Source organism: Lepus europaeus, chromosome 11, assembly GCF_033115175.1.
Source record: "Lepus europaeus isolate LE1 chromosome 11, mLepTim1.pri, whole genome shotgun sequence".
Lineage (NCBI taxonomy): Eukaryota > Metazoa > Chordata > Mammalia > Lagomorpha > Leporidae > Lepus > Lepus europaeus.
The window spans coordinates 88,006,566-88,030,078 of record NC_084837.1 but is presented as its reverse complement, the minus strand read 5'-3'; the positions used below and the strand labels follow the sequence as shown (position 1 = coordinate 88,030,078).

General features: G+C 51.6%; 1 pseudogene; it reads right to left on the bottom strand.

Moving 5' to 3' along the window:
* Positions 1 to 3,200: 3,200 nt before the first annotated feature.
* LOC133770594 (DIS3-like exonuclease 1) lies at positions 3,201 to 19,917 on the bottom strand (annotated as a pseudogene).
* Between the last annotated feature and the right edge of the window lie 3,596 nt (positions 19,918 to 23,513).

The window sequence follows — 23,513 nt, the reverse complement described above, 5'->3', positions numbered from 1 at the left end:
GATCGAAGATTCTGTCTCCACCTTGCCTCTCTGTAACTCTGCCTTTCAGATAAATAAATAAATCTTTAAAGAAAAAAAAAGGGAGGGGGGGTACAGGATAGGAAGTGGAACAGTTGGGATGTGAACTGGTGCTCCCATATGGGATGCTGGCATTATAGGTGACAATTTAACCCACTGGACCACAATACAGCCCTCCCATGACAACTGAGATGAAGGTACAACTATTACTGACAACAATGGCTCTTTTTTTTTTTTTTTAACCAACATATACCTGAAAATAGATGGTTAAGGATCACTTTCTATTTATAAGATTAACACATACTTACAACAGCCAAGGGTGCACCAGGCCAAAGCTAAGATCCAGGGATTTCCTGCAGTCTCATACGTGGGTTGCAGGAATCCAGGGATTTGTGCCATTGTCTGCTGCCTCCTAGGTGTTGCACAGGAAGTGGGAAGTAGAGGCACTCCATGCAGGCATGCAGTCATCCCAAGTGGCAGCTTAACCTGCCAGGCACAGTGCCCACTCTTTAAAGTTGACATGAAATTATCCAATCATTGGTTTTTTATGTTTTATTTGAGAGGCAGAGTTGAACAGTGCTCCCCATCCCCTGGCTCACTTCTGAAATCCACAGGACTAGGCTGGGCCGAAGCCAGAAGATGGGAACTCAGTCAAGGTCTCCCACATGGGTGGCAGGAAGCTGGAACCAGGAGCCAGAGCTGGGAGTCAAACCTGGCATTCTGATCCAGGTGTCTGAACCATGAGGCCAAGTGCCTGGCCCTCTTTGTGATCTCAGTGGACTTCCTCCATATATGAAGAGGTTTATATTTCTAAGACAGTGGTCAAAATTAGGTTTCTGAAGAGATTTGTGTACATGAGGTGAGACAGAATCATGTAATTAAAATCAGTGATAATGGTTTGGTTTCTCTTTCAGATACGTTAATGGACACACCCAGAACACAGACTGTTGAAGAGGTGAATACTGGGGAGGATCAAGAGGCGGATGGACGTGGGTCAAGCAAGGCCATTTCCATTTGTTCACAGAACGGCACCGCAGCCACTTCTGTAAATGAAGAGGCGGAATTAAAGACAGAGGAGACAGCAGCGGACCGAGCCTGTGGAGCTTCGTGCACCTAGGGCTGCTGCTGTGGCTGCACGGCCTCTGCCTGTGCCTGTTGAGTCATGGTTCTGCAGGCGCAGGAGGAGTGTGTATCGTCTGTGTGTGGAAATCCTGAGCTAATAAATCGTACGCCTATTCCTGCTAACTTTGTCACATTACGCTAATTTATTCTCTTTGGCATTGATTTTTGTACAAGTATGACTTCTAAATACATGATCCCTGGGAAATAAGCAGCAGCTGTTTTGAATGTCTTCAGTAGATTCCGGGATGTATAATATGTATTTGCATCTTGAAACAACTGTTGCTGTGGAGTGTGTCTGTTTTTAAACAGCAAAAACACAAATTCCTATTCTCTTTAGGAACATTTCTTGTTGCTATTTAGTTCTGTAAGTTACACTTTCAGTATATACATCTGGTTGACGCTTTACCCAGCCCCAGTGAGTTGAAAATCCAGCTCTAGATCTGCCCAAGTAATTGGGCCATCTTCTCCTGCTTACCTAGGCACATTAGCCGGGAGCTGGGTCAGAAGTGGAGCAGCTGGGACTGGAACCGGCCAGTTTCAATAGCAAGCTTTTAGTTTTTGGGGAGTCATCCACTGGATCACTCCCCAGATGGCCGCCAGGGCCAGGCCAGGAGCATCTTCCCGGTCTCCCACGCAAGTCCACTGCTATCCCAGACCATAGCAGAGCTGGATGGGAAGAGGAGCAGCCTGGACTAGAACCAGGGCCCATATGGGATGCTGGCACCGCAGGTGGAGGATCAACCTAATGTGCCATGGCGCTGGCCCCAGACTGCAGTTCTCACGTCTGCATCCCACATCAGAGCACTGGTTCAAGTCCCAGCAGCTCCACTTCAGATCCAGCTCCCTCTAATGCGCCTGGGAAAGCTGTGAAAGACTTGAGCCCCTGCACCTGCGTAGGAGACCCAGGTGGAGTTCCTGGTTCCTGGTTTTGACCTGGCCCAGGACTGGTTGTTGCAGCTGTTTGAGGAGTCAACTGACAGTTGGTGAGCCCTTTCTCTCTGGGTCTCCTTTTTATTTCAGATGAATTTTTTCTAAAAGAGCAAAACAAAGTCGGGGCTTGGGGTGGGACTCTGTGGCATACTATTTTAAGTTTCTACCTGTGGCACTGGCATTCCATATGGGCGTCGGCTCGAGTCCTGACCCGCTTCAGATCCTAAGATGCTAGGTGGCAGAAGATGGCCCAAGTGCTTGGCCCCCTGCCACGCCTGTTGGAGACGTGGATGGAGTTCGATTCCTGGGTTGCACCTGGCCCAGCCCCAGCCATCGTGGGCATTTGGGGAGTGAACCTGTCTGTGGCTCTGCCTCAATTAAATGAATAGATCTTTAGAAAAAAAACAAATGGTTTGTTATCCCATCATTTTATAAAAAACCAGAACAACCAACACTCTACTGGGATCAGTCTGCCTTTATTTCAGTTGCTTTCTCTCTAGTGATGGTTTTACTGGAGGGCGACTTACAGACAGGAATGTACACACACCGTGAAGCACAGCTGTGTCCCCAGCTCCAGACAGATGTTCCCAGCTCACCCTCCCCGCCTCCCCTCCTCACGGACTGCCCCTCCCCCAGCTGCTGCCATCATACATCAGGTCTGCTAGTAAAAGACAAAAGTAGCACTACTTCTTTCTAGTGCTCCTCCATCAGGGCACTGTCCCATCTGTCCCCTCAAATCAATCTTCACCATGAGACAGTTATAAACGAGAGGAATATCTTCCATCCATTGGAAAACATCTTTAAAGAAATTGTATTCCCAAAGATTGTGCCCTTTGAAAAGGAAGCTGAGGACACATTCTAAGAAATACATTTATTATTTATGGTAAATATGCCAAATCAAGACATCACATACACTGTGGTTCACAATCTGCTGGGAAGATGAGGGCACACAGAATTCATCACTGTCCCAGGGCATCTTAAGCAGATGCAGCACTTGAAGTTGTCTCCATAGCAACAGGAGGTAGCTACACAATTATAACGGTACAATATGTACTACTGTTTATCCTGTAAAATAACAGGATTTGTGCAGTAAATGTAAAAATAGTCAATCGTGACTGACACTGAAAGTTTCATAGAATTCCAAGATGGCTCGAAAGGTCCTGGATCGCTCAATTCTTCATCTCTTCCAGGAGAGTGTAGAGGCTCTCTCCCTCTGTCTGCCGAAACTGCCGGTATTCCTCAGGGAGATTTTCTTTGCCGTCTTCGGCACACTGAGTGTTTCCCCCCACTAACTCTCTCGTGGGTGATGGGGAGCTTTGGGGAGTATGCCTTGCCTCTGGGTCCACGGAGGCTTTCTTGCTTATGATTTCCAGGTGTAGGTGATTGGGATGATACGGTGGAACTTGTGCAGATATTTTCACCTGTCACAGGAAGAGGAGAGATGTATTCCCGAATTGCATTCTCTACTTTGCATTGGAAAGGACACACACAAGGCACCCGCACAGCCTTACCGTAACGTGCTCGAACATGCGGAAAGCGAAGCCTTGCCCGCTGGATGTGACACGGTCTGTCCTCTTGTACCATCGCCTGGGTGCTCCTGGGGCCCAGCTGCCAAGGTTTTCACCATTGGGCCCCAAATGGAGGACACAGCCATCTTTGGTTTTCAGCTGTGCGCTTCCTTTAATCCCATACCTGAATCATTGACAGATAAGACAGTAGTTTTTTACAGCAGATTTTACACTTATCTACACAGTGTTCCTTTTGTAGTGAAAGCAAAACAGGCCGGCGCTGTGCCTCAACAGGCTAATCCTCCGCTTTGCGGCACCGGCACACCGGGTTCTAGTCTCGGTCAGGGTGCCGGATTCTGTCCCGGTTGCCCCTCTTCCAGGCCGGCTCTCTGCTATGGCCCGGGGGTGCAGTGGAGGATGGCCCAAGTGCTTGGGCCCTGCACCCGCATGGGAGACCAGGGGAAGCACCTGGCTCCTGCCTTCGGATCAGCGCGGTGCACCAGCCACAGCGGGCTGGCTGCGGCGCCATTGGAGGGTGAACCAACAGCAAAGGAAGACCTGTCTCTCACTGTCCACTCTGCCTGCCAAAAAAAAAAAAAAAAAAAAAGGCAAAACAAGTGTTTGCCTGCATCCCATATTGGATGTGCTGGTTCGAGTCCCAGGTATTCCACTTCCCTGCTGATGTGCCTGGGGAGGAGGTGAATGATGACTACTGCTCCATACATCAAGCGGCGTTCCAAGATCCTGGCCAACTGTGGCCATTTTGGGTGGGAATGAGTCGATGGAGGATCTACTTCGCATCCGCCATCTTTCAGATAACTCACTGAGTTAGAAGGTGCACTGTTCTCCCATCTCCCACTTTGCCTTTCTATTTAGGCATCCTTACAATATGTGTAGGGAACCTCCAGAAGCAGTGGTTTACTAATCTCGTCTGATGTGCTGTGCGTGCTCTCTGCAGCTGAGGCAGGCTTTCTTACTCCCTACTGCAGCAGATGGGACATACCTTGGGATGTAGAGCTGCACAGCGGTGTCCCGGAAGCCATAGATGATCCCGTCGGCGACGCAGCGCTCGTCTCGGTCTGCATCTTTGTCTCGGAAGAAACGGCACTGGAAGAGTTCCGTTGCCTGCCTTTGGCACAGTTTCGCAGCCTGTAAGAAGCCACAGGCCCAGGGCCTGGTCAGAGATCCCCTCCACAAGGTTACAGCAGAGAGCGATTCCCACAGCCACTGCTCTCTGCTGTCCTGGGAACACCCAGGATCGTTGCCGGTGTTCTGTCTGCGCACCTCTAGACCTGGGAAGGCCATTTCCAGGAACTTCTCCAGGCCCCATCATCATGCCAAGTCTAAAACTCGAGTTCTTCCGCGAGAAGCTTCTCTAACCTTTCCTGCTGGGATGGGCTGTGCAGGAACAACCATGCGGATTTTACAGAGCATGGTCCAACAGCAGTGCTGTATCCTCTCGTTCGCGCTGTCCAGAACCTCAGTGGTGAGGTCTTCCTGTCTGTGTGATGTGAACCTTCCTACCTTGAGGACGTGTAATTTAGGGTGAAGTCCAAGTCCATGCAACTTTCCCCTCTTACATTTGTGAATGGATTGGGAGCATGGGTCAGATCCTTCTGGACTCACGTGATCCTTTGCTGGACTACCATGGCACTAAAGTTGAGTACCCAGCACAGCTCACCAAGAGGCAATGGCTAAGAATTTAAAAACCTCCTACCCTGTGTCGTTCGTTGATATGATCACACAGCTCTTCGAGACTTCGTTCACTTAACAAATTCAGCTCCGTTTCCGGTTTGTCTCTTGCGATAGCTGCACTCAGTAATCGATGGACTATGATATCGGCATATCTCCTTATTGGTGAGGTAAAGTGAGTATATTTGTCCAGTCCAAGTGCTGTGAAGAGAAACCAAACGATTGAAGATCAGATTTGGAAACAACTTGCTCCAGGCTATGGCAGCCCAGGACCCTTTGTCACTCACCATAATGGTGGAACTCGTGCTCCCTGCAGGAGCCTGTCGAGAAGTAGAGTGCGTTGGACATGGCCAGCGTCGCCATGTTCCGCAGCAGCTTGTTGACTATTGGGTCCGAAACGTCGTGCGCGTTATCCAGGGAAAGCGCCAGGGACCTGTTAGAGCTGACAGAACAGAGGAGCCCGGTTTTACTCCAGGCACGGACAAGGCAATGCGTTCGGAAAAGCCTCCCGTCCCCTCTAAGTAACTTCCTCTGCCAGCAGGGAAACGTGTTTCATTCACGACCACATCTCAGAAGCAGCTCTTCTCTTCTACTACAGCAGCCTAGAGCTCCAGAAGTAATGCTACACTTGAGTGTCCCCCGAGTTAAGGTTGTCCCTGCTGCGGCTGGCACCCCACACGGGTGCTGGTTCGAGTCCTGGCTGCTCTGCTTCTGATCCAGCTCTCCGCTGTGGCCTGGGAAAGCAGTGGAGGATGCCATCCATGAGGCAGACCCAGAGAAAGCTCTTGATTGGCTCAGCTCCAGCCATTGCCACCAATTGGGGAATGAACCAGCAGGGGGAAGACCTCTCTGCCTCTGCCTCTCTAACTCTGCCTTCTAAATTTTTTATCGAATTATTGCCCCAGCACAACACCTCCTAAGATGCACAAAGAATCCCGAGTTTGTTAAGTAGGTCTGGGAACAGGCATTGAGGCCCAACAGGCTACGCCTCCACTTGATACTGGCATCCCAGACGGCTTGTGATCCAGCTCCCTGCTCATGGCCTGGGGAAAGCACTGGCAGATAGTTCTTTGGTCCCTACCCCCATGTGGGAGACCCAGATAAGCTCCTGGCTTTGGATCAAGGCCCACCTGGGGAGGGAACCCACGGGTGAAGAACCCTTGTAGCTCTGCCTGCTAGCTAGTGACTGTGCAGCCCAGCCTGGCGCTCCTACCTCGTATCAATGTAGAACCCTCCGGCCTGGGCGCTCTGCTTGAGCTCCGAGAAGAGGTTCTGGCGTGGAGGCGGGTGCCGGCGCAGCAGGGCCTGCCTGGGGAAGCTTTCGTAGATTTTCCTGGCCACCCAGTGGTTGGCGAGTATCATACACTCCGCCACCATCCGATGGACTGTACGTTGCTGCCGGGGGACGAGGTCGAGAATGTTCCTCTCGTCATCGAACAGCACACCGATTTCAATGCCGTCCAGATCTAAGGCACCATCGAGACCTCGCTGTGCCCGGAAGTGGCTGGCTATGTCTGCCAACTTTTCAATCGCCCATGTGAGTTCCTGCAGCCTGTCTTCTTTCTCCTTTTTGTCCATATCTTGGAATTCCTTCATGTCATTTGTGATGCCCAAGTTCCCATCGAGGAGCTCCTGAGCTGCTTCGTAGGAGAGTTGGTATGTGGAATGGATAATTGACCTTCCATACCACACACTCTTAATCTCGTAGGTGGTCCTATGCAGTTCCCAGATGACACTCATAGCGTATCTACAAAAGCAGTAACATCAACAATGTCACTATCCACATCTTCACCCCTTGCAGCAAGAGAACTGAACCTTCAATGTGATTTGACTGAAATGACATTTCTACAGGTTTCTGCTCCAACTAGACAGAAATATGAGGCATACCGCCCTGACACTGGTTCATGCCAGATGCCCACAATAACCACAACTGGGGCAGGCGTAAAGCCAGGGGCTAGGAAATCCCATCAGGTCTCCACCACGGGTGGCAGTGGCCATCTTCTGCTGCATCCCCAGGCTCCTTAGCAGGAAGGTGGAATGGAAGTGGAGCAGCCAGGACTGGTGTTGGATGTTGACCCAAGTGCCAGGGCCAGTGCTGTGGCACAGTGGGTGAAAGTACCATGTGGCAGTGTCAAGGATGTAGTTCCAACCCTTCTATCAAGTTGGCAGAGAGAAGCAGACAAGGTATTGTGTGCAAGCCTATGGGAAATGAGGCATCCTGCACTGCTGGTGAGCATGTGCCTGCTGTGATCCCTGAAGGCAATTCGATCCTATTCACACTGACGCATGGGCTCCAGCTCAGATCCCACCTCCTGAGATTCCCCCCTGTCCTTCTGAACATGCAAAATTCAGCGCAGCTTTGCTTGTAATAGGACAACGGGCAAATACCTGACTTTCCAGTTCTTAATGTGGAATTCTCTCCAAGACACATGAACTGCTCCATTTAAAAAAACGCTAGGTGTGTAAGAAAGGAGATCATGTGTGTGCAGTATTGTCTCTAGAAAGATTAAAGTCCTGGCTGCTCCGCTTTTGATGCAGCTTCCTGCTAATGAGCTTAGCAAAGTAGCAGATCCTGGCCCAAGTGCTTGGGCCCCTGCCATTCACCGTCTAACTCTGCCTTTCAACTAAATCTTCAAAATACAGATAGAGGTACAGATAGAGGGAGAGCAGAGGCAAGCGGTGAGGAGGGACAGGGAGGCTAGGGGAACAAGATCAGGCGTTCGGGTCGGGCACAGACCAGCACAGGGTGGCTGGGGAGGAGAGCACAGTAGAACCAAGGGCTACAGTCGTGAGCTCACCTGTCAACGCCGCGCAGCAAAGAGCACAAATTGGAGCTAAGGACGGAGGGCAGCATGTCATAGCGCCGGTCGGGCAGGTAGTACGTTGTGGCCCTGGAAACACATAGGCAGTGAGACTGTCAGCAGACATAGGCCCGCGGGCTGCAGGGTCCCACAGGGAGGAGACAGCCAGAAATCACTGCCCAGAATCCGAGGCTGTTTGCCTCTTCATCAAGTGCTAAAACGATCCCCATGGACCCACTTTGCTCTGACACTGCTCGGGGCACATTCTTCCGGGAAGGCAAACTGACATCAATCTTGCTCGTGGAAGCCAAATTGGAGTGTGATGACCCCATGCGTGACATCAAATAACACATTCCTATGTGACAACTTAGCCCGTGACCCGTTTGTGGGAGACAGGAAAGGCAAGCTGAGCCAGTCACTGAACTCTAGTTGGTGTGTGGGTGTGTGGGGTGGGGGTTCCTGGATGAAACCATCAGCAGGGCACCAACAGATTCATCTGAAAGTCGCAGGCATTCCAAGGCTTGCACACGGCCTTACCTAGCCCTAGCTTCGTTATCCAGGCAAGATTTCGGCTTCACAAAGTGGGTTACATCTGCTATGTGAACGCCCAGCTCCAGGTTGCCGCTGCTCAGAGTGCGCACGGACAGCGCATCGTCCACATCCTCACACCCTCTTGGGTCAATTGTGAACACGAGATTCGTTTGCCTTAGATCTCTGCGGTCTTGTTCTTCGGGGTCCACGCTCCAAGGCTCCTCTGGGGTGTTCACCGGCAACTCGCCCATCTGCAAGAGAGGCCACCTTCTCAGCCATTTGCCTCCTCTGACCCTCAGGGGCTCAGTTCCATTCTGCGTCATCCTGTGCTGGCCTCCGATGGGTCAGGTGCTGTGCCTCCTGCCCTGGAGGCCCTGGGGGTTTGACGGGAGACCTCCCACCAGCCTTCTAAGAGGACTGGAGCCAACACGAGTGGCAAATTCTAAGAGCGCATGTACCCCTTTCCACAATGATCCACGTTTCAATGTCTTTGGCCTGTTCTGGTCCAACCATGGGGGACAACATCTAAGGCATTGCATATATTAAAAAATGATGCCAGGGGGGCTGGCACTGTGGCGCAGCAGGTTCACGCCCTGGCCTGAAGTGCCGGCATCCCATACGCGTCTTAGCTGCTCTCTTCCTATCCAGCTCTCTGCTCTGCTCTGACAGTCCTTGGGCCCCTGGACCCACGTGGGAGACCCGGAAAAAGTTCCTGACTCCTGGCTTTGGATCGGCACAGCTCCAGCCGTTGTGGCTGTCTGGGGAGTGAACCATCGGATGGAAGACCTCGCTCTCTCTGCCTCTCTTCTCTGTGTAACTGACTTTCAAATAATAAATCTTTAATAAAAAGATGCCAGGGATGATTAAAACAGGACCAACAAGTATGGTCCTTTCTCTCCCTGTCCCTGTCTTGACCATCAGCTTGCAGTGCAGTGAGTTGAGGCCAACAGGGAAGAGAGAATTCTCATCCTGTGACCTCTAAACCCACTTTATGGAATCATTTTCTCCAAGAGCTGCCAGACAAGTCAACAAAATAATGGCCAGGAACTACTGTAAAACATGAACATTTGACGACGTAAAGCATTCTCAAATATTTGACGAGGATAGCTCTGGTTCTGCCAAAACGCTCATACTCCTAATGGTGGTGCAAGCTGGGAAACAGTCTGCCAACAAGTAACAAAGCTACTTCAATGTCCCCTTTGACTTGGAAAAGGTAATCCTTAACGTGAGATTACCACGGGAAGGATTGACCACATCAAAAAAGTAATGTTGCTGTATATGTGAAGTAGCTTTTTTATAATACTGAATAGAAATAACAGGCAAACAGCCAAATGGCTGAGCACACAGGGGCACATCAATATACAGTAGTTTACCATTAACTGTTAAAACCACATAGGCTCTGCCAATATGTAATAATTAAGCAAAAGAAACCTATCAGCCAATAGCACATTCAAGAGAATAGCTATTATCTGTTTCTAATGACGTGGAAGTGATGGAAAAGCCAATGTGTTGTGTTTGTGGGCTTTCCGTCTTCTGGAAAGTCTAGGAAAGCTGCGTCACAAGCATTGCTCTCAGACCTAAGGCTCAGACGTACAGGCATCCTGGACTCTGCTCCCTGTTGCTGGGGTTGAATGATGGGTAGAGACGGAGCTCTGCTGGGGATACAACCAGCTCTCCTCGACTTGCCGGATGGACCTATCCTGACCAGGAGACACCGACCTGCCACTTTGAAACATAGCTGTAGGATCTACAGACTTGAGAGCTCCACTGGAAACTGACTTGGGTCTGGTTGAGGGTTTTCTGTGGCTTCCCAGCGAGTCGCTGGAGTCTAGAGATCTTTCCCTGTGTGCATAACGTGTCTGCCATTAGACCAGAGGCCTCCGGGAATCTGACCTGGGCTTCAGAGAAGGGCCGCTCGGAGATGTCGTGCTCCACGAGCAGAGACTTCATTTCCCCTTCCAGGTCTCTACTTGTTCCCAGTGTCCCGACGACGTGTCCGTCCGGATACCTCGAACCCAGGTCCCAGGAATCAATGTGGACGACTGCTTTGCAACACTGCAGGAGAAGGTACATAAAGCATTAGCCTCGCCTCCAGGGTTCCGTGGGTTATTGAAAGCATTCGCTAACGAGAGGTTAGAGACAGTTCTATAGAGGGTGGCCAGTCTGCAGGCTGGCGTGTTTGATTCTGGGACTTGCCAGGTGGTATGGAATGGCCTGGCCCAGTGCTTTTGCAGTGGGAGGCCTTTCTTCGGCATCAAATAAGGAGGCTGGAATGTGCCACCTGTGAACAGCCAGCTGGCTCACACTTGCAACACAAGCCGGGAACCCAATGGTGCAGGGTTCAGGGTAAGTTCCGGAACCTAGGTCTCAGATTGTAGGAGGTACTTCGAGTTTCATGTCCTTTTGGGTTGGGGCATCAGTGTCAACAGGACCCTCACTGTCTAGCAGTTTCAGCAAGCCGTTGAAACAGGCCCCTGGGAGCCTGTCACAAGGCTTAGGGTGTCCGAGGGACAATGACCAGGCTAGTGGGCTGCATAGCTGGAGGCAGGTGATGCTGGACAGTGCCTAGTCTCTTGGCGACAACATGTCTTCCCTCCCACCTATATTCCTTCACGGATAATCGATTCTTTGAAGAGCTTCTACATCATCCCTACGAGGCACAGGGCTTGTATTTCTACCTTGCTTGCTGGAAGAAAGCGCGTTCGTGTTGGCCAAGTGCAGCTGTTGGAAGCTTCTCCATTGGTCAGCAGGACAATGTATTCTCTCTGGCTGTCCTACAGAGCGCTTTCTAGGACGTGCTCAAGCCTTCAGTTGTTAGCCTTAGACCACGTAATAGATGGCACCTATGTATTTAGGATTTAACAGCACCTTGGAATGCCAGATGCCACCCACAATTTATTTGCAAAGCAATTAACAGTGCTTTCTGGCACTGATCCAAAAGCTGGCCACGACAGAAGCAGGGCAGCCATGGTGCAGTGTCCTTTACCTGGTACTTTTCAGCCTGTTTCCTGTGAATTTGAATTCTGGGGATCCTACAGTCCCATGGCACAGCAACGTATTTCTTCGTTTTCCTGCTGTAATACTGTATATCCTCCTTTGATGGAAAGGTTACTATATAATCGCGCTTGTGTTTCTGAGTAATACCCACCACATGTCCTGTGGAAAACAAATCACAAGGGTTAGCCAGCTAGCTGTCATCTAACTGTCCCTGTCCCATTTTTCCAAGCACTTAATTCAAGGGAATCTTTGAAGATTTGCCTTCTTAGCCATTTTAAACATGTAGACTTTCTAGAGATGCCCGATTTTTTTTTTTTTTAACATGGATAATCTTTTGGTAGCTTTTTTCTATGGGTTCGGAGGTGACATTTGGAATCCTGCTTTTTCTTTTGCCATTACCTCATTGATTTTGGGTTTCAGTATCTTGGAAAATCAAATCATTCTCACCCTTGTCTTATTAAGGAAATAAACTTGTTGGGGCCAGCACTGTGGTATAGCTGGGTGAAGCCACGGCCTGCCAAGCAGGCATCCCACGTGGTTGCCTGTTCATGCCCTGGCTGCTGATTCAGCTCCCTGCTAACGGTCCAGGAAAAGCAGCAGAGGATGACCCAAGTGTTTGGGCCCCTGCAACCCCTGTAAGAGACCTTGATGAGTTCTTGGCATACAAGAACTATTACTTTTCATTGCAAAATAATCAATTACCTATTTAAATATGCTTATTCTATTGAGAGGCAGAGAGAATGAGTTCACATCCACCTGCGAGTTCACTCCCTAAATACCCACAAGGCTAGGAACAAGGCTAGAGGCTACATCAAGGAGCCAGCATCTCACTCCAGGTCTCCTATGCGGGTTACAGGAACCCTACCTGGGCCATCACCACTGCCTCCCAAGTATTAGAAGGGAGCTGGAATCTGAGCCTATATTGACCCCAGGTATTGCGGTGTGGTATGCAAAAGGGCTGGAGGTGGCAGCTGCTTTGAATAATGACAGAGCACAGGCTGGAATGCAATGAGAACTTGTTTGGGAAAAGCGGTAACCATGTGTCCCATGCTGGTTACCTCGATGCAGCCATTCTGCAGGATGTCCATACATCACAACTGGTCTGCCACTTCCAATGAAATTGCCCTATTCCTGGATTGCTGAGAAATACCCAATTCTGGAAGAAGGCTGGATGCCAGGGTGGCATCCGCTGGCTCACCTGTGGGCATATACTCGCCGGCCTCGCGACCTGTGGCCATTCTCCTCTTCCAGAGGGATTCAGGGAACAGCTTCACGGCTACCCGGTCTCCGTGGAGCGCGCGGTTCCGGGGATTCATCCCGTTGATTAGGATTTCATAATCTAGTGTTTGGGGCAGCAGAGAAATCACGACGTCAAGGGGGCTTCCGCTCCAGGGAGGCCCGAGTCCTCCTGTTCACCGCCTTGCCCTCCGAAGGCAGAGCCACACTTGTGTGCTTCTGCAGGCTGGGGCTGGAGGCCCTGTGCACACGCTCTCCCCAGGGCCGCCTCCTGTCCCTCTTGCTCCTCTTCCCACCCATTCCTGCTCATGCCCTATCCAGGCTTTTCCTTTCTCCACCCAGAGGTCAGTATGAACCAAGAACTACACTCCATCTCAGGACAGCTCATTTACCTGGCTTTCTCCCCCATTTGCATTCCTTTCGAAAGCTCGGGGAGCCGACAGACCACACTGAGGCAGGACAGAGCAATGTTTTTAAACCACAGCCACAGAGCCTTGGATCCAAGCTCAGCTTACTGGTTCTGAGACCTTAAGTTTATAAAAATGAAGTGACAATGTAGGGAACCCTTCTCCACACCCCCTCACTGCTACCATGAGATTGGGGTGTCAGTAACACCTTTGCTTCCTTGTTGTGTGCTATCAAGTCAGGTGGAAATGTAGGTGAGGCTTATATACTGTACCTTCTTCACTCTGCTCTGTGTCCTGCACGCGGACAAATGCTTCCGCTTTTGTTTGTCTATTCACACACAATATTCCCTAAAACCAGAAAAAAAATCAATGTGGTCAACAGTTTTTCTGCCCATTTTCCTTCCAAGTGCTATGAACAACAGTCGTCACTAACACCTATCCACGTGGTCAGGAGCCCTGAACAAATCTTATCTCGAAGCCAGTGACAGGAGACATGTACAAAACTGCTTCGGTCTCTGGTCTTGAGGCTCAGGACACCACACAACGGAACGGCATCATTCCAGAGTGGCCGCCAACTGGACAGCCAACATCGAGGGACACGGGCCCAAGGCTGTGTGCACGTCCACTGTCCTGGCTTGCCTGTTCCCATCTGGTTTGCAGCCTCAGGCCGCCAGGAGGGGAAGGAAACAGCTGTTGCCTCTTCATGGCAGCCCTCACCTCCACGTAGCGGCCAGACTGTAGCCCAGCTTCTAGAACGTCCGGGGGGAGATAGTGGTTGTAATTAAGTCCTGAGGCTTCCAAGCGCTCCAGCTTTTCTTCATACAGGGCTTCATCAGTGAAGTCACAGGAGCTGTGGGCAGCCTCCAGATCCGAATAGAACTTTTTCAAATACTCCTGTGTCGTACAAAGGCATGGAGAAACAGGATCAGAACAGAACTATGTGGTGGCACTATCCAAGCCCCGGCTGGCACTGCCGTCTGCATGGTGAGGAATGACAACAGCAGTCCCCTCCTGAGCCTCCTGCTGCCACCGAGTGGTTTTCTCCCTTCCTGTTAAAGCCCGAGACTCAGAGGAAGCCCAGGGGGTAGGGACCAGGACTTGGCACCTTGAAGGTGCCCAGGGGGTAGGGACCCGGACTTGGCACCTTGAAGTCTTTCCGATTGCACTTTGTATGGACCTCATGGCTACACACAATGGCCTACAGAGAAGGCAGAGGCAAAAGCTCCTCTTTATATGCTGTGTTAAAGATTGAGGGGCCGGCACCGTGGCTCACTTTGTTAATCCTCCGCCTGCAGCGCCAGCATCCCCTATGGGTGCCAGGTTCTAGTCCGGTGCTTCTCTTCCAGTCCAGCTCTCTGCTGTGACCCGGGAGTGCAGTGGAGGATGGCCCAAGTGACTGGGCACCTGCGCATGGGAGACCAGGGGGAAGCACCTGGCTCCTGGCTTCGGATCGGTGCAGCGCTGGCCATAGCGGCCATTTGGGGGGTGAACCAACGGAAGGAAGACCGGTCTCCCTCTAACTCCACCTGTCTAATAATGAAAAAGATTGGAAAGGCAGGGTGACAGGAGCACGCCGAGATCTTGCATCCTCTGGTTCACTTCCCAAATGACCACAGCCAGGGCAGGGCCAGGCCGAATCCAAGAGCCATGAAGAGCAGCCAGGCATTTCCATGTGGGATGCCAGCCCTGCAAGTGGTGGCTTGGCCCTCTCCTGGAGTCTTAGCTCACGTCTGTATTGGAATTGAACAGCAAATAGGTTGTCCTCAGTGTCAACACCAGCATTTCCCCCATTCATTTCCGGATCCTGTGGTAACTGCTGTTCTTCCTTTGGTCCTTTCAGAAGTTTTGTCTATGCTCACTTCAGTGCCTCCATGCTATGGTCACCGGCCGCTTATCAGCACCAAACTTGTCATTATGGGCCAGCTTGTCTCAGTGCTTCTCCATCTCCAAAGATGCTGGCCTTCCCTTTCATCCAAACTCAACTCTGTTTTCCTGCTCTCACTCACCTTGAGGGGGGCACAGCTGGAGATGCTACACACAATGAGAAGTGTTCTAGACTGCTGGACTACAAAGAAAACTAATTCTCACAAAAAGCAAGGAAATGGAATACTTTTGACTCGACTGTCCTCTGCAGGACAAGACATGATATACTGCCACAGAAAACACCAGTGACACTGCTATTCATATCCAGCACCCTGGAACTCTCTGGCATGCCAGAACACTTCTTTAGAGCAAGGCCACGAAAATCCCATTGGCAAATCTTTAGGAATACATGCTCCTGGGAACCCTCAGAGAACCTACAATTCAGAGTCCAGCTAGGGTTTCTGTAAATCCACAGCGATCGGAGCGTCTCATTAAGTTTCTACCTAGCAGGATGGAACTGCTTCAAGCTCTACTTTCTCTTTTCTTGGTTGCCAAAGGGATCTAGACTCCGAGGAGCAACACTGGAAGTGAACACACAGCCATGTACACCACAGCCGGAAATACCTTGAACGTCATGACAGATACTCCTTCGCTCTTCACTTTGAATCTCTTTATGGAATCTTCGTCTGCCACGATGACGATGGGCATCTTCTCCCCGCAGTGCTTATAATACCACAAAGCCGCGGCGTAGATAATCCTGGAACAAAGCACACAGGAGCCCTCACACTGCCAGAATTTCACCGATCTGCCGTCCTCTGGTCTCTTGAGACCATTCGTGCACTCCTCATCCCAGAAAGCTTTGGGCTTCTATTATTGATAAGCCCCGGGTTCTGAGACACACACAGAGGAACCAGAATTTGCATTTCTTCCTTGAGCACCCTGTCTGTCATATTTTAGCACCTTTTAACTGGAGGGCTCGCACACAGCACCCCACACGATGCCTGGGGAAGCCCACAAGATTTACAGGTGAATCTTTGGCTAACAAGACAAGGCTGAAAACAGCTGAAGACCAGGATGCAGTCTGAAACGGAACCATCTAAAATGCCCAGAAATCGGCTGCAAAGTACTTGAACTTGAACACAGTTCTCAGACCCAGGCTGTGCTTCCAAGACTGGGTTGTAAGCACAAGAGAGCCCAACGTGGATAAGCACTTCTGTGGTACTCAGGGGTCCCTGTTGAGAGAAATGCTTTTTCCTCTCAGGTCTTGTCCCCTGAGAAAACCTGGGGCTGCAACAGCACCCAGGATGGATCCATTCCTAGGTGCCTTTGCAGAACGGACGTGTTTAAGAGCTAGAGCAGATCAGTCGTGCAAGGAAAAGATGACATGTTCTATACGGTAAGGTTTTTTTTTTTTTTTTTTTTTTTTTTTTTTGGTGTGCCTAGCACCTGTACCCTGGGCTCACCTTGATGAGGGGCCACTAGACAGAGTCCACACCGCTTAGGAATGTCCCAGCTTTTGGGAGCAGCGAGCCCAATGCCTCTGCACCGGGGATGACTTCGGTAGATCTTCCTCATCCCGATTTCTAAAATATTTCAATTACATATTCAAATGACATATCTAAACTACCAACATCACGTGCTTTTAGTATCATGGTTCCCCTAAAAAACTCCTGGTCTGTTTTAGATCAGCTTCCAATGAGGCAGCAAGAGATGCCCACATGAAAACCACAGCAGATGACCATACCTTTTCGCCCAATCTTTCTTCAACATTTGCTTTCCCCAAGAGTGGTAGCATGAAGCATGGTACTCGTTTGCGAAGAGTACACACTCGTGGCTCGGGTCCTTGAGGAGGCTCCGCAGCTTGTTATAGTACCTGTGACACGGGGGAGACAAGTCAGCGCACAGCAGGCACGCATCTCCATCTTGCCAACCCTCGCCGAGGTCTTTTACAGCACAAGCCGGGTGGTAGCTTTTGTATGATTTTTCTGCCCAGCTCCACCTGTCCCTTCCAGCAGAGTATAGCCACTTGTATTTTTGTACCTTGGGAAGCATTAACAATTTACTTCTTGCTGGCAGCCCTAGGAAAGGAGAGAGAATCCCAGCCACACTGGCCTGTGCCATAAATCAATGATGAAGTCTCACAGGGCCAGTTTCTAAGAAGGTGCTTTTTAATCGTTAAGGTTATATAGTATCACAGAAAACATCTGCCTATTTTAAAGGGATCAAGGGGTTAGTGCTGTGGTACATGTCCATCTTTGAGAGCTGCTTCAAGACCCGACTGTTCTGCCCCAATCCAGTTCCCTGCTTATGCGGCTTGGGAGGAAGCCAAGTGATGGCTCAAGTCCCTGGGTGCCTTCCACCCCTGTGGGAGACATGGAGCTCCAGCTCTGTCACTTTCAAATAAAGACATCTTAGTACAGAGCAGGTGAAGGCAGTTAGTGCTTGGTGGGTACCTGACATCTTCAGAGCCCAGCCATGCTTTGGCTTCACACCTTCCCGTTAGACCCCAGGCATCTCAAGTTCAGCCCTCCGGAAACTGATGCATCAAAGCTTACCCGGGTACCACAGAGCCACCACCACCCTGCCGGACACTTAGCAAAACACACAACAAAAACCAAAACAGGTTCACTCCCATACATGCAGGCTTCTTGCATCAGCTACCTATCAGCCAGGCAAAACAGATTAATAAATGGCCTGGCACAGTAACAGGACAAGCAGGAAACAGCAAGTCCCTCTGTGGGCGACAGGTGTGGGCTCTCGGTTGTAACTGAAGAGTGCAGCCACCCTAGCTGTATTTTCTAGTCAGATCAGTGTGCTTGATGGAGCTCAATAACCTGCATGCATGGCAGGTTAGGAGCGTCCCAGCACCTTGAACAGGTCTCCCCAGAACCCAGCAATAGCTTCAGACGGCGGAGGACAAAAAAATTGTATTCGGGCCCAATCACATGCCACGTCTTTTTTAAAAAGGCAGGAGACAAAATGATCTGTCATCTACCAGTTTACTCCCTAAATGGTCAAAATGGCCAGGCCTTGCTCAGGCCAAAGAAGTTTCAGCTGGATCTCCCATCCGGGTGCAGGGGCCCCCTCCTGCAGCCTCCCAGGGCTCAAATCAGCAGGAGCCAGACTCAAACCAAGCACTCTGATATGTGAGAACATCCCAAGCAGCAAACACCTGCCCCAACCTTGCTCCTCTTATCTCATCCCTGGAAGTCAACAGGTTTGTAGTAAGAGGGACTAAGACTGTGTGCCCCAAGGCCTCGGAACAGGAGCTCAAGAGGTGCTTACTATGTGCTAAGCCCAGGGTGTCACCTGGAAGCCGCTTTCCTAACTGCTCCTCCCTGGTTTTCACAATCAGTATAAGGGAGACAGGACTAAGCAGTGGAAAAACCAATCCTTTTTCATCAAGTTCACTCATTTGGAAATGTTCAAGAGAAAAGACATTTAAATACCCATGCTTTGCCTTTGAATGACAGAGGAATTGGCTTCGAAAGCAATCCTTAATATTAAAAATATTTTAGAAAACAGGTTGAAAAGGCTCGCAGTGTTAGCAATGGGACTATAACAGCACATTGATTTTAGTAGCAGAAATATGACGCCTGGAGCAGCATTTAAACCTGGATATGAGAAAATATCTATATCTTTGTGTCTGAATAAAGTCAACTTCACACTCATTTTAAAATATTCTATCTGGCAAAGCCTGTAAACAATCCAGCTAATGCATATTTTTAACAAACTGACCATTATCTTAAGGATCCTTCTCATTTCCACACAATACAAACATACCTCCACCCTCTTTCCGAACGCAGAGCGTCAGTCACCGTCTGCAACCAAATGACTCCCTTCAATTCGGGCATTTCCAAGATGTCAAAGTAATGGAAAACGGAGCTGTCTGGGACCATGTAATGGGTCACCCCCGCAGGTAAGAGTTTGCCCACTGAAACACAAAGCACAAGAGAGCAGAGCATTGAACCCTCGCCCCTCCCCAGGGGCAAGACAACTTCCGAGAACTGTGTAGATAACGGGACAGGCCCGGGGTCAGCCGCACTGGGCCGCTTCATCGTGTCTCGAAGCTGCCAGAAATGTGGGCTCCGCGGGGTGGGCGGCTGTCCACGTCCGAGCGTGCACACCTGCGGACGCCCCGCAAGCTCAGCTCGGAGGGAAGCCCAGGGCCGGCAGGGCGGGCTGCCCGGTGCAAGCCACGAGCCGCGCAGCGCTGTCCGCCCTGGCCCGAGCTGCGTGGAGGGGCCCCGGCTGCGCCCCCCGTGCCCTGCGGGGCGGCCACCCGGCGTCGCCGCGGAGAGCCCCGGAGGGGAAGGTCTGGCTCGCACGGCTCCACACCAGCTGCCCGGCACGCGCGCCCGGCCGGGAGGCGGCCTCCCCCCACAGCCGAGTGGGCGGCGCCAGCCTCTGCCGCGCCCCGGCCCGCGCCGGAGCCCGCAGGCCGCCTCAGCCCGTGCGCGGGGCTGGCCGCTCCGGCCCTGGCCGCCGCAGGCCCGCGCCGCCCGCCCAGAGCCCCGGCCGACGAGCGCGCGCCTGGCTCGCAGCGCCGAGCGGTCCGGAGCGCCCGAGCCCGCGCCGCTCCCGCCTCGGAGCCGCGGCCGCGCCTCTCCCGCCGCCCGCCCCGCGCGGCCTCCCGGCGCCGCCCGCCCGCCCGGCCCCGCAGCGTCTCTGACCGTTGCGGCAGCGCTCGGGCTGGGAGCACAGCGCGCTGCTGCAGGGCACGCAGGGCCGCAGGTAGTGTTCTCTCACGACCCGCAGCGGCCAGCGGTAGACGGCGTTCACGGTGACCAGCCGCTCCGTCTTCTCCAGCATGTTGCTCTCGCCCGCTCTCCAGCAGTCCGACGAGCTGGACCCCGAGCCCGCCGTCCCGGCCTCTCCGGAGTGGGTGAGCCGCGGCCGTCTTCCAGCCTCTGTGCCGCTCATCTTGCTGCTGCTGTGGGATCTCGGAGCTCGGGAAGCAAAGTTGTCCAAAAGTTGTCCAGAAGTGATGGAGTAGGTGGAGGGCAGCGCGTTTATAAACGCTTGGGTTGAAAGGGTTAGGGCGACCAGATGGGATTAGCCCGCCTTTGGGATTCTTCGCACCCATGGGTGTGGATGGGGCTGCTAAAAACGCTGAGTTTCGGGGAATAAGTCAGCAGCCCTCCCAGCCCAACGTTGCCCCCTTAAAAAAGGCCGTCTCTGGTCTGACGTGCATGTGTCTCATACTGGCAGAAATTCAAACCATGTGGGTAAAATGGGTAGCAATCCTGAACTTGGAGGCACCGCTGGGCCCTAAGTAAACAGCCTTTGCAGCCCCTGGCCGAGCAATGCTTAGAACTGCCAGGGCCGGGCACCTGGGGCAGGTTTCCAATCTGAGAACTGCAGCCCCTCCTGAGCTGACACACCCTTGGTGGAGAGGGGGCCCAGTTTGCCTCCAGGCACTCAACCACAGCCTTGGGAAAGCAGCTTGGCCTGCATGGGGCCCTTTTGATCTCACTCCAGGTGGAAGGCGTGGGGCGTTACTAGGACCATTTTACAGACTATGATGGGGGTGAAGGCCAGGCTCCCCGGTTATTAGCTGGGGCCATCACCAGGGAATCAGGACAGCTCTACAGGTGATGGCCATGTGTTCAGAGGAATGAAACAGGAGCTTCACCTGGGGAGGTGACTAGAGGGCACCTGGTGAAGGTGAGTGACGGCAGCTCAACCAGGGGCTGGGACACGCGGCCCCCTCCCCCACCCCGATGCTGCAGTGGGCAGGCCTAGGGGTGCCCACTCACCCACCCACTCAGGGTAGCAAGCTACTTTGCAAGTGTCAGATGGTGTGGACAAGATCCAACATGGAGCAGCATCAAAGAGGCAGGCAGCGCAGAGCCGGCCAGCAGGCCAGAGCACAGGAAAGCCCAGAAGGCGACCAGCACTGCCAGAGGCCCCTTCTCCCTCAGGAGGTCCACGCTGGAGACCCCAGAGGGCGGGGTGTGGCCACAGTTGTCCCCCATGTAAAAATGCTTCTGGATTCCACGGGAAGCCTGTGCTTGGGCTGTTTGTGAGTGTAGCTGGCGGCTCCTCATTTTTGGGGTAATGGCGTCTGGTTGGTGGCCGCGGCCCCCAGACTGGGATGTACGGTGCTCCCGGTGCAGGCAGGGGAGCTGAGCCCAAGCCGTGGCCAGTACAGTAGCGGTCGGATTGACCATTGCTGCTGCACGATTTGCAGGCCGTTATGTGTTGCAAGCTATGAAGCGTATGGAGCCAGGTCTTCAAAGTCTACCGAAATCGGCCTTCAGTGGCGGCGAACACAGAGGGGGGTTTGAACCCAAAACGACAAAACGAGCAGCATTAATACCAGGTGTAAGCCCTACTGCCAACAAAGGAAAAATAAGAGATGCACCTCGAGGAATTATGCTTTTAAATCACCAGACAAGGGAGGATCTCCTAATATAGCAGCCAAAATCAGGGAAGCTAAAGATTTACTAAAGGTCAAGCTAAAACATGAAGTAACTACATGAATTTTCAGTTCATGTTAGCATGGGTATATGGGTACCAACTTTTTATAATAAAACACCTCAGGTACAGTTTTTAAAAATGATTTAGAACAAACTAAAAAAAAAAAATGCTTCTGACAGCTCCCTGCTAAAACAGCAGAGGATGGCCCGAGTCCTTGGGCCCCTGCACCCACATGGGAGACCTCGAAGAAGCTCCTGGCTTTGGGTTGGCGGAGCTCCGGCCAGCCATTGAGGCCATTAGGGGAGTGAACCAGCAGATGGAAGACCTCTCTCTCTGTAACTGTGCCTTTCATATAAAATGTATAAAATAAATGTTGGACAGGGCGTGTGTTTGGAGCAGCGGTTGTCACTTGGGACTCCTGTGTCCCATAGTGGAGAGCCTGGGGTTGAGCGTCGCCTCTGCTTCCAGGCGGCTTCCTGCTGATGTGCACCCTGGAGGCAGCAGATGACGGCTCACTTATTTGGGTTCCATGTGAGAGATCTGGATGGGGTTCCTGGCTGTGGCTCCTGGCCTTAGCCTGGCCCAGCTCTGGAGGTTGTGGGCATTTGGAGAATGAGCCCTTGGATAGAAGTTTCCCTCTCTCTCAGGTAGCTAGGTAGACATTAGTCTGTGTGTAAGAGGGGCCAGAGAAAATGGGAATTTATTTTTTGTGGCGTTGAATGAAGGAAGAAATGTAGAAGCAAGCCTTGGAAGCAGCTCAGCATTTGCCCATCCAAAGTCTTACCCTTGTTCCTTAACCTTGGATGGTCTTCTCCCTAGCCCAGCTTGGGGGACTCTTGCCTGCCTGCACCAAGAGGGCTGGTAGGTCCATCAACACTGTGCTGAGGAAGTTTGGGGAGGAATTTTAAGAGTTCCGTGCCCAGGAAGCCCTCCAGCCCGCGATATCCCCGAATTGGTGGGCCATTCCCAACTTCTGTAAAACCTTTGGTCTGGATGCAGACTGGGCTCTCAGTCCTTTCCTGACACGGCCACCTGGCTTATCAGGTGTTGTTCCTCTTCTTTAAACTCTGCTGCCTCACTTAACCACTGCTTGCTCACATCTGAATGCCTTCTTCTGCGGAGACAAGACCCTCTGAGCCGTTTCTGGCAACAAGCTGAATGGTCTTTATAAAATGTTTAAATTTATTTGATTTTGAAAGGCAGAGGGAGACAAATAGAGAGCGCTCATTTACTGGTTCACTTCCCTGATACCTGCAACAGCGAGGGCAGGGCTGGGCCAGGCCAAAGCTAGGAGTCAGGAACTCCATTTGAGTCTCCCATGGGGGTGGAAGGACCCAAGTACTTGAGCCATCATCTGGTGTCTCCCAGGGTATGCTTAGCAGGAATTGGAATGTAGGCCCTTTGTTATAAGAGGCAGGCGTCCCAAGGGGCAGCTCAGTTACTGTGCCATACCCCCCCCCCCCAATGATTTCTCAAAGGGTAAGACTGGAATTTTAGCCAAAATTTGATTTTTTATCAATACTTTAAGTAATCCAAAGCCTTTGCTTGCATTGTGACAATAATGTGCGAATCACATTTAAAAAAAAAAGTTATTTAGCTATTTGAAAGGCAGAATTAGAGAGGCAGAAAGATCTATTCACTGGTGCACTCCCCAAATGGCCAGAATGGCCAGAGTTGGGGTGATCCAAAGCCAGGAGCTGGGTCCGGTTCTCCCACATGGATGCAGGGGCCTAAGCACTTGGGACATCTTCTACTTTCTATTTTCCAGGCCATAGCAGAGACCTGGATCGGAAGTGGAGCAGTCTGGCCTCAAACTGGGGCCCATATTGGATGCCAGCACTGTAAGCGGCAGCTTTACCCGCTTTGCCACAATGCCGGGCCTGCAAATCGCATTTCTAAAAGCATGACCCCTTAGTTTTGTTTTGTTTCGTTCAGATTCATTTATTGATTTGAAAGGCAGAGTTACAGAGAAGGAGAAGCAGAGA